The sequence below is a fragment of the Lottia gigantea genome, assembly GCF_000327385.1.
Source record: "Lottia gigantea unplaced genomic scaffold LOTGIsca_148, whole genome shotgun sequence".
Classification (NCBI taxonomy): domain Eukaryota; kingdom Metazoa; phylum Mollusca; class Gastropoda; family Lottiidae; genus Lottia; species Lottia gigantea.
The window spans coordinates 436639-447474 of NW_008707761.1; positions in this window are offsets into that span (position 1 = coordinate 436639).

Genomic DNA, 10836 nt, shown 5'->3' on the forward strand with positions numbered 1-10836 from the left:
CCACTGAAGAGATACACCATCTAGTGTAGAGGTACAACCATCCAATGTAGAGGTACAGCCATCTAGTGAAGAGCTACAACCATCTAGTGAAGAGATACAACCATCTAGTGAAGAGGTACAACCATCTAGTGAAGAGATACAACCATCTAGTGAAGAGGTACAACCATCTAGTGAAGAGGTACAACCATCTAGTGAAGAGGTACAACCATCTAGTGAAGAGGTTCAACCATCCAGTGTAGAGGTACAATCATCAAGTGAAGAGGTACAATCATCTAGTGAAGAGGTACAGCCATTTAGTGAAGAGGTACAATCATCTAGTGAAGAGGTACAATCATCTAGTGAAGCGGTACAACCATCCAGTGAAGAGGTACAACCATCTAGTGAAGCGGTACAACCATCTAGTGAAGAGGTACAATCATCAAGTGAAGAGGTACAATCATCTAGTGAAGCGGTACAACCATCTAGTGTAGAGGTACAACCATCTAGTGAAGAGCTACTATCATCTAGTGAAGTTGTACAACCATCTAGTGAAGTGGTACAACCATCTAGTGAAGAGCTACTATCATCTAGTGAAGAGGTACAGTCATCAAGTGAAGAGATACAATCATCTAGTGTAGGGATACAACCATCTAGTGAAGAGGTACAATCATCTAGTGTAGAGGTACAGTCATCAAGTGAAGAGATACAATCATCTAGTGAAGCGATACAACCATCTAGTGAAGAGCTACTATCATCTAGTGTAGAGGTACAGTCATCAAGTGAAGAGATACAATCATCTAGTGTAGGGATACAACCATCTAGTGAAGAGGTACAATCATCTAGTGTAGCGGCACAACCATCTAGTGAAGAGGTACAGTCATCAAGTGAAGAGATACAATCATCTAGTGAAGCGATACAACCATCTAGTGAAGAGCTACTATCATCTAGTGTAGAGGTACAGTCATCAAGTGAAGGGATACAACCATCTAGTGAAGCGATACAACCATCTAGTGAAGAGCTACTATCATCTAGTGTAGAGGTACAGCCATCTAGTGAAGAGATACAACCATCTAGTGTAGAGGTACAGTCATCTAGTGAAGAGATACAATCATCTAGTGAAGCGATACAACCATCTAGTGAAGAGCTACTATCATCTAGTGTAGAGGTACAGCCATCTAGTGAAGAGATACAACCATCTAGTGTAGAGGTACAGTCATCAAGTGAAGAGGTACAACCATCTAGTGAAGAGGTACAACCATCTAGTGAAGCGGTACAACCATCTAGTGAAGAGGTACAACCATCTAGTGAAGAGGTACAGTCATCTAGTGAAGCGATACAACCATCTAGTGAAGAGCTACTATCATCCAGTGAAGAGGTACAACCATCTAATGAAGCGGTACAACCATCTAATGAAGAGATACAACCATCTAGTGAAGCGGTACAACCATCCAGTGAAGCGGTTCAACCATCCAGTGAAGAGGTACAACCATCTAGTGAAGAGGTACAACCATCTAGTGTAGAGGTACAACCATCTAGTGAAGCGGTACAACCATCTAGTGTAGAGGTACAACCATCTAGTGAAGCGGTACAACCATCTAGTGTAGAGGTACAACCATCTAGTGTAGAGGTACAACCATCTAGTGTAGAGGTACAACCATCCAGTGAAGCGTTACAACCATCCAGTGAAGAGCTACTATCATCCAGTGAAGAGGTACTACCATCTAGTGTAGAGGTACAACCATCTAGTGAAGCGGTACAACCATCCAGTGAAGCGGTACAACCATCCAGTGAAGGGGTACAACCACTGCAATCCACTAAAGAAGTATTATCATCCAACGACAATTCTTTTGAAACAAACCAAGACACTACACCAGCCATCATGTTCAGTTCTGGCGCATTACTATTAAGTCAACTGACAACGGATATTGCGGATTTGTCTACTTCATCGCTTTCACAGTTGCCCATTGACAGTATCTCTCCATCTACCGTATCCGCATTTGAAGTTTCAGCATCTTACACCGATGCTTCCCGAGCTATTGTGGAAAGTACAACTTCCATGGCACTCCAATCATCATCTTCAATGGACTCTTCGGTAAGACTTTCTACATCTTCAAGTGACACATCACAATCTTTGGTGCCAGAAATTAACATCGACATTTCCAGATATCTACTGAGGCTTACCGTCAATCCCGGTGGACAAGATACAGGCTCTGAAGATTTTAGACAAAAATTAAAAATGGGTAAGGATATTTTTTAATTCTACACGTTAGAGGTATCTATTCATTCACTAGCATAAAGAGATGACATCTTGGCGGCTGCAGCGCTCTGAACAGAACGATTTACTCTTTACTCTTGACATCCTTTCCAGGTCGAATGATCTGGGATAAATATTTTACTCAATGCTTACACTATTCAGTCTAGATTTGACTGTCGTGTTGAAGCGGATCTCCCCGTATGATGTAAAATCAAAATGTGCGATTCTTCTACCGAATACACTAATTGATAATGTTTTCTATTTTAGATTTAGAACTTTTACTGAAAACTGGAGATGAGAAATCGAAAGCAACGAGAAAACGAAGGGCTGCGGAACCCAGTCTTGCTGTCGATGTAAGTATACCAGATTTTTATCAATACCAGTGGGGGTACACAGGTGGTCCCTAGAAAATGGTTTGTATTGGACCCGTTTTTTTTCAATAAAATAGGTGTCAAAACTTTCAGATGCTAAATGGCAGGCTTGCGCCTGGCCGTGACCTCAGAGCCGATACATTTTGAATCTCCTCGGCAGTTGTCTGTTTGTTATCCCCCTCCCAGTGTTCAATTACTCTTGTATATGTACTCAGATCTTGGCTTTCTGGAAGTCTATCATTATAAATTATAATTCAGATCAAAAACATCCAAGATATATCAACTGGTAAAACAGAAGTTCAGTTTATTGTAACACCTGATGGGAAACCAATACCAAACGATGAAATCATGTCGATTCTGGGCCAATTATCAGCGGACGAAATACAACAGATAATGGAATTTGAGGTAAGAAAATATTAAGGATTTATAGATGAAATGATGTGTTGTTCGCATTTTATGTTTTTGTTCTCAAAGCATTCGGGCAATCAAGACTGCATCCAAAGTAATATCGAGACACCAAATCGTCTTCTTTTGATTAAGACACAAGGAATCATCTATCCATTTTTGACATGGCGAGATCTTTGCTTCAGCTTGTTATACAACCAGTTTACCAAAAATAACTTCACAATATCTGGCTTGTCAAGTTCTTTGCTCCAGCTTCTTTATATCTATATTATAAATTTGATGTCTACTGTTACAGATAGTGGAACCAATAACAGCAGTTCAACCAACAGCGTCCACGAAATTCATCACTGAGAACACCCCAGACAGCACTATCCAAGTAACCAAATCCCTAGAGGAGACCTCATCAACGGCTAATCAAGATTTAGAAAGCATTTCTGTTTCGATCAACTCTGCCATAACGCCTCATTCACTCGACGTGTCATCAATGTCAACAAGAGTATTGGAAATGGAAGAATTGTCTTCTTTATTCCCTTCTGTCACAAGCTCAATAGAGTCCCCAATTGACTCAAATTTAGCTCTAAGCTCTGTTAATGAAAACGATTTGCAGGTTACGGGTACGATATCTTCATCAGCGTTCTATAAATCAGCCTTCGAAAGTTCCTTACTTGAATCTAGCATGTTGTCATCACCAAACAATTCATTGACTGTGGATGAATCGTCTAAAGTTCCAAGCTCTGTTCTTGACACCCCTCTGCAGGATACAATAGCTCCATCATCAAAGTTTTATTCATCGGATGTGTCAGATTTAGAAACAGATTTGGAAGTGTCGAGCTCTCTATTAAGATCTAGCATGCCGTTGTCAACAACATCCCATTCGTTGACTGTGGATGAATCGTTATCTTCGGCTCTAAGTTCTGTTATTGACACCTCTCTACAGGATACGATAGCTCCATCATCAACGTTTCATTCAGCCTTCGAAACGGACTTGGAAGTGGCGAGCTCTTTACTTGAACCGGGCATGTCGTTGTCGTCAACACTACCTAATTCGTTGACTGTGGATAAATCGCCTTCTGTTCTTGAAACCTCTCTTCTGGAGATACTTTCTTCGTCATCAATGCCCCAATTATCCGATACTACTCCGATTCCAACGTTTTTAGAAACAGAGAGTTCATCAATATCATTGGAGAGGTCGTTATTGACTACAGTAACAAGCAGTACATTGTCAGAGGAATTTCTATCTTTACATCCAAGTTCTGTTGTTAATACCAACCTTCCTGATACGGACTCTTCAGATATTAATTTGTCTGTCCGAGAATCAGAGAGGAGCGCAATCGAATCATCGGCGTCGATTTCAGTTTTGTACTCAACCAACCCTAATTCAGACATCATTTCCTCGGTACCAACCATGGACACTTTTTCTGGGGCATCTATACAAAGTCGTGAGCCACCAACTTCGTTAGCTTCAAGCTCCATTGAAGACAGAAGTCAAACCACAATATCGTCATCCATGCTGTCGTCAACATCTGAACTAGACGTGTCAAGTGATGGTTCCACTATATCTCATTTGACGTCTTCCACGAACACCATATTGCTGTCTACAACAAGTATTATTATTGAGATTACTCAAGCAACTACAGAGCAAATGGACACTACATCTTTACTATTAGTGACAAATATTGAAACGGAAGTTTTTGACTCCACACCTTCCTTTCAAGATTTAGAAACTGGATTACAGACATCATTGAAGAGTACTGAAATGTCAGGATCATCCTCAGAAGACCTGACTCTGGATACCTCTGTTTCCTCTCCTTCTGAAACCCAAAACGTATCCCCAGTGGAAGAAACCGTTAGGGCATCGGCGTCCAGTTGGAATCAAGAATCAATACAGTCAAACTATGTTATCGATTCTACAATAATCCAAAGATCTAGCCAATTCAACACCTTATCCTCACAACCGGATCTACAGAACTTGCAATCCTCAACTGAGGTCATCAGTGAAGCAATTGTCAGTAAAAGTTTAGATTTGGATCTGACTAGTCGTTTGCAAACAATTGTAAATTCCCAAGATACGCTGCCATCATCTTACGAGTTCTTGTCTGGGACCGAAGAATCGCCAGATATTCAAGATTCTCAAACAGTCAGCGCCTCTAAAGTTACCAATACTGATGAAACCAATATTTACCAATCAACGTTTGATAATATATCAAGTTTGCTTACCCAAGGCAGAAGTGATCAGATCTCCGTTACCCAAACGTTATCTGATACCTCAGAACGACCAACTGAGCAACAAGAAGCGTCGACTTCGGATGAATCCTTTACTGGGCTGCTGTCAGAATCTTTGACTTCACCATTTGAAGACACAATTCAGATTGCGTCTACCTCCTCACTGTTTCCGACTTCTAGTGTGCCTGACAAATCGTTAAATATTGGAGAAAGAGACGTTCTGAACATATCAACCATCGTCAGTCAGGATGAATCCACAGAAATGACGTTCGATTCTTCACAATCCGTTTCCAAAGACGTGGCGTTATCGGTTTTCCAGACTAGCCTTCCAGACGTCGAGCCATCCCTGACTACAACATCCACACAGCTTAGTCCTTCACAAGATGATTTGATGGAGTCAATAAACAGCCAGACCGCAGCTCACGGTAGTAGTAATGGTCTTTCTGAGAATTTAACGACCGAGCTACCAAGCTTTATCATTGAATCCACCATTGACTCTACTGTCATATCAAATCCAGAGTTTAGCATATCCAATGATATGGATAGTTCATCCATACAGGATGATATAATCGATACCGCTGATCTGAACACAGATTCACAAACCTTTTATACTAATGAACTTCAAACAACAGGAACTACCACTCTACCCTACCTTACAGCCACCCCTTCAGTGGACGCGATAATTGATCCTTCTACGGGCATCGCTTCACTATCCACTGCATCAGCCAGTGTTGAAGCTAAAGATGTGTCTAGTTTGAATACTATATCATCTACCGACATTGTATCTGACACACTGCAGAGTTCAGTTGTTATTGATCCATCACCGACGTTGAAATCTAGCTATCTTGAATCTGAAGATCCCGTTTCTAAGATAACTGTGGATAACAAATCATCTCAAACTATATCACCTTCAAGTGGATTATCAGCATTGACTATGACTCTAAATTATCTCCCCTTTGACAGCAATACAGGTTCCTTGCATTCCTTCAATACTACCTCCATATTGTCATCTACGCCTACGCTACCAAAGAAATCTCCAAGCTCTGCTGATATTGAACCTACAGAAACATCACCAACATTACTCAAAGAACCAGCGGTAACCATCAGTCCAACCACACCGCAGACGACAGTTGAGATCGATTCAAGCAAACCACCACCCACTTCCAGCAGTTCTGCCACATTACCAACCACCGCGACCCCAACTGACCTCAGCAAGTACCTGGTGAAGATGGTATTTGATCCAGATGGGAAAGATATCAATAGTGATGAGTTCAAACAACAGTTATCATTAAGTAAGCATTAAATTATATTAGACAGCATTCTAAATCTATTTTCCATTCCACCCTATAACTCAACCTTTTTTCAGCCTTCACATCCCTGGAGTAATCATTTGAACCCCTCACACCCCCAAAACATTGTAAATTTTATCATTTTTATTCAAACTCATAATAATCACACATGATAATGGATATATAATCATGCGGCCACAATAAGATGCTCAGTGGAAAGGTCATATGGAACCATATAATGCCCCCCCCCCCCAAAAAAAAAAACAAACTCCTACAACAGTTCTTACACCCCAGGTTGGGAACCAGGGCTATAACTCAACTTATTACATGTATTCCTAACAGTATTGCTCTAGATGTTGGCCTGCTTTGCACGAGATTTTGGGTCAATGGAATTATTTGCTTTTACGGATTATTATTATAACATTTCATCGTTTGGTCACAGTTAACTTTACGATCAGAAAACAACACACTATCTCTTGGTTCATCTCTCCAAAAATCCATAAACATCCTCAAAAATTTGAATAATAAAGAAGTGTTTTATTGGCGCTTAAGAATCGCTGTTGATCCAATATCAATCACAGCTTCAGTTGAGTTTTTGAACTACTTTGTGGTATTTTTAGATTTGCTACGGGCGTTTAAAGAAGCACTAAAGAAGTACCAGGTTAAAAGAAGAAAACGACAAGCTTCAGAACCCAAAGTCGATGTTAACGTAAGTTAAGTTTGTATTTCTGACTTCTGGCTGAATTCAGACTTTACACATTGTTCTGTTATCATGGGTATGTTGCGGCCATACTTCTTCAACAAATATGGCGACTGATAGTAGTAAATATGGCCACCCATCTTTTTATATAATTAATTTTAGCCTAATTAGAGCATGATAGCTTTAAGCAATGTTATGATCGGAAGGTAGTACGGGTAGTGTTGACTGTCAGGATGCCATTAATGCCACATCGACTGATTGGCTATTGTGCTACCTTATGGAGCATTTGATATAGGCTATATCATTGGAATAAGCAGAAAATGGTTTTAAAGCTTGACATGAAAGGATAATGAGGCAATTGTTCATGTTGCTTCTGTTATTATATTTCTCTCAAATACTTATATAGTAGGACGTAAAACTCCATTCATTTCATTTCCTTGTCAAATACTTATATAAACAGAATTGCTGCCTGACTATCCTGTATCTACAATGATTGTCTGCTTTATGAGGAATAGATAGCTTTGCATTAGAAAGAATAAGGTCCTTGACAAGGAATCGGACTAAGGCATTAGGAACAATCGAACTCACATCTCAAAGATATAACCCAGTGCTGTAGGGGCCGGTTTTTCCAGATTAGCTTCAATTTATCATTTCCATTCAATCTTGATAATTTGTAGATACGAGAAACTAGTATGATAAACGATAAAGAAGCCGAGGTGTCCTTCTATTTTACTGTGGACGAAACCCCAATCATTGCCCCTAAAATAGAGGACGTGTTTGCCAGTTTATCACTGGCGGAGATGGACCAGATCACCGAGGTTCGGGTAAGATGTTATGTCAGCTTTTATCCAGTCGATGTCGATTTTGATTTTTTTTAAAAATTAGCAAAAAACAAAATTAATACCTCGCAGCCCTGGATGTCCACTAAAGAAATCTTGGATAGTTTCGCTGTGTTGAACACCTGGATAGTTTGGTATACTGTTTAATGATTGTGTCGTTTCAGGTCCTTCAACCGATCTCATCAGTGAACCCAATCACTCCCATCACTACCAAAATCAACAATAATAATGCTTCTTCCGGGTTACTCGAATCATCTACCATTGGACCAGCAGAATCTCAGATATTTTCAGATCTCAATGAGCAGATGAGTGGATCACAGCTTCAATCCACGGACGTTCATTTCACAGCTTCGACTATTCTATTATCGTCCAATGGTAAGGAAGAGCGAGAGTCCATGGCGATGCCTTCAACTACTCTTGCGACTCCGAGAAATTCCGTTCTGTACAGCTCTGGTGGAATAGTAGTAATAACTGATCTCTCTGAGTCATCTGTGGTACGAAATGATCTTTCAATTAGTTCTCAAGTAACATCACAAATAGAGCCAACTGAAAGCTCTGATAGTACCATATTGGAAACCTCAGCTAATATTGGAAATGTGGACAATTTTTCGGGGGACGTACCCGGTACAGTATCTAAATCAGACGATGAAATTTCTACAATGTCAAACGGTATTGCAACAGGAATCATAAGTGATAACACCATTCGCTCCTCAAATGGGATCGGTGAATCTGGTTTATCGATACCATTAACCACCTCAACATCATTTGAAGCAGGGTCGCCCGATAGCTTTGCAACATCCATAGAAGATTCGGTCATCTTTCCAACTGATCGCAGTAATATGGATTCAATGACCACTATGTCCATTGAAGGAGTATCAACGGGACTGGACAACCTAACCGCAACTGAAACAGATCGTTCTCCAAGTGTTCGACCTTCAAGGGACAGCAATATAACTAATGATTTATCTACCGACTTGGATTTTGTGACTAGTACAATGAGTAGCAACTTGGTTGAACCATCAAGACCATCGTTAGACGAAACAGTGAGGGCAACGGTTACTGGCGTGGAGGACAATTCAACGAATTCGGCATTAGACGAGACAATTATGGCATCCATTAGAGACAATTTGACAGAATCTTTAATCCTTCAGACAGTAAATCAAACTAGTATTGTGGACCAGACCGACTTTACTGCTATAGAAGCAACAATCTCTTTTGAAACATCTGGATATGATGTCAGTGATTCGGATATGAAGTCGATCTCTGGTAAAGAAAATGAAACCTCCATCACAGACGTAGGGTCATCGATGCGTAGCACTTTGGACATAACTTCGACCACTGCTTCCACAACTTATATTGCTACCGTCAATGATACGGTCCAAAGCGACGCACCGGTAACAGCAACGACAACTCTGTCTTTCTCGATCGAGCCTTCCTTTACAGACGTAGTAAATGGTTCGCTACCGTCATCCACACTGCAGTTAGATAATACTGAAATGATTGATGTCACACAAACGTCCGTGGATAATGCCACGTTGGAGACGGAATCCTTTTCAGATTTATTTAACGCTTCAACCATATCCTCTATACTATTTCTAGGAAGTATGACTTTGAGCAACGAGTCCTTCACCAAAGTAACGCAAACAGCCTTGGACAACGCCACTATTGATTCATCTAACACAGATATGATAAATGATATATCATTATTAGAAAGCCCAACGTCTAGCATACTTGTTAACCATACTACTGAAGTAGGACAAACTGAAACTGTGATAGAAAATTCCACACTCCCCTTTACGGAACTGATCAATGCAACAGCTTTGTCCACTACACCATATATTGGCAGCACGGAAGTCTTTTTCAGTAACAATACTCTAACTAGTGAAGTAAACCCAACTCAAACTATGATAGAAAATTCCACACTCCCCTTTACGGAACTGATCAATGCAACAGCTTCGTCCACTACACCATATATTGGCAGCACGGAAGTCTCTTTCAGTAACGATACTCTAACTAGTGAAGTAAACCCAACTCAAACTATGATGGAAAATTCCACGATTGAGCTCCCCTTTACTGAACTTATCAGTGCATCAACAACGTCTTCACCCGCCATTGAGAGCTCAACGGAAGTCTTCTTCAGTAACGATACTATAAATAGTACAGAAAGCACGGAAACCTTATCAATTAATATTTCTCTTAGTAGTGAGGTGGAACCATCTGAAACTCTGGTAGTAAATTTTACAATGACAACAATTGATTTAATAGCTTCTACATCACCTACATTGGAAACGGGCATCTACAACTCTTCGTATATGAACATCTATACCGCCGAAGCATCCCAATCAGAGACGACCATACTGAATTCCACGATAGAGCCCTCCTCTATTACAGACTTATTCATTGATGTATCAAGCTCCATGCTACAAATGGGAGAGAGCTCATTTGATACACCGTCTGATAATCTATCTTTACCATTCACCCTAACCACGCCTACCAGTCTGTTAGCTGGTGATTCTTCTTCCGTAGCTGACGACTTTAACAGTTCCGCATCAGATGCTGAAGCGTCTACAGATTACCAGATGAACATGACTTCAACCACAGAGGTGATATCTATTGATGATTCCACCAAGATTCTATCGTCCAGTACCTTAATTGTGAGCGAGATCCAAGACAGCTCAATATACAGCAATGACTCCTCTGCGACGGCACCCATTGAAACATCGATGTTGGATTTATCTTCTATAGACGATCAAAGCTCTTTTGACAATCCTCTGAC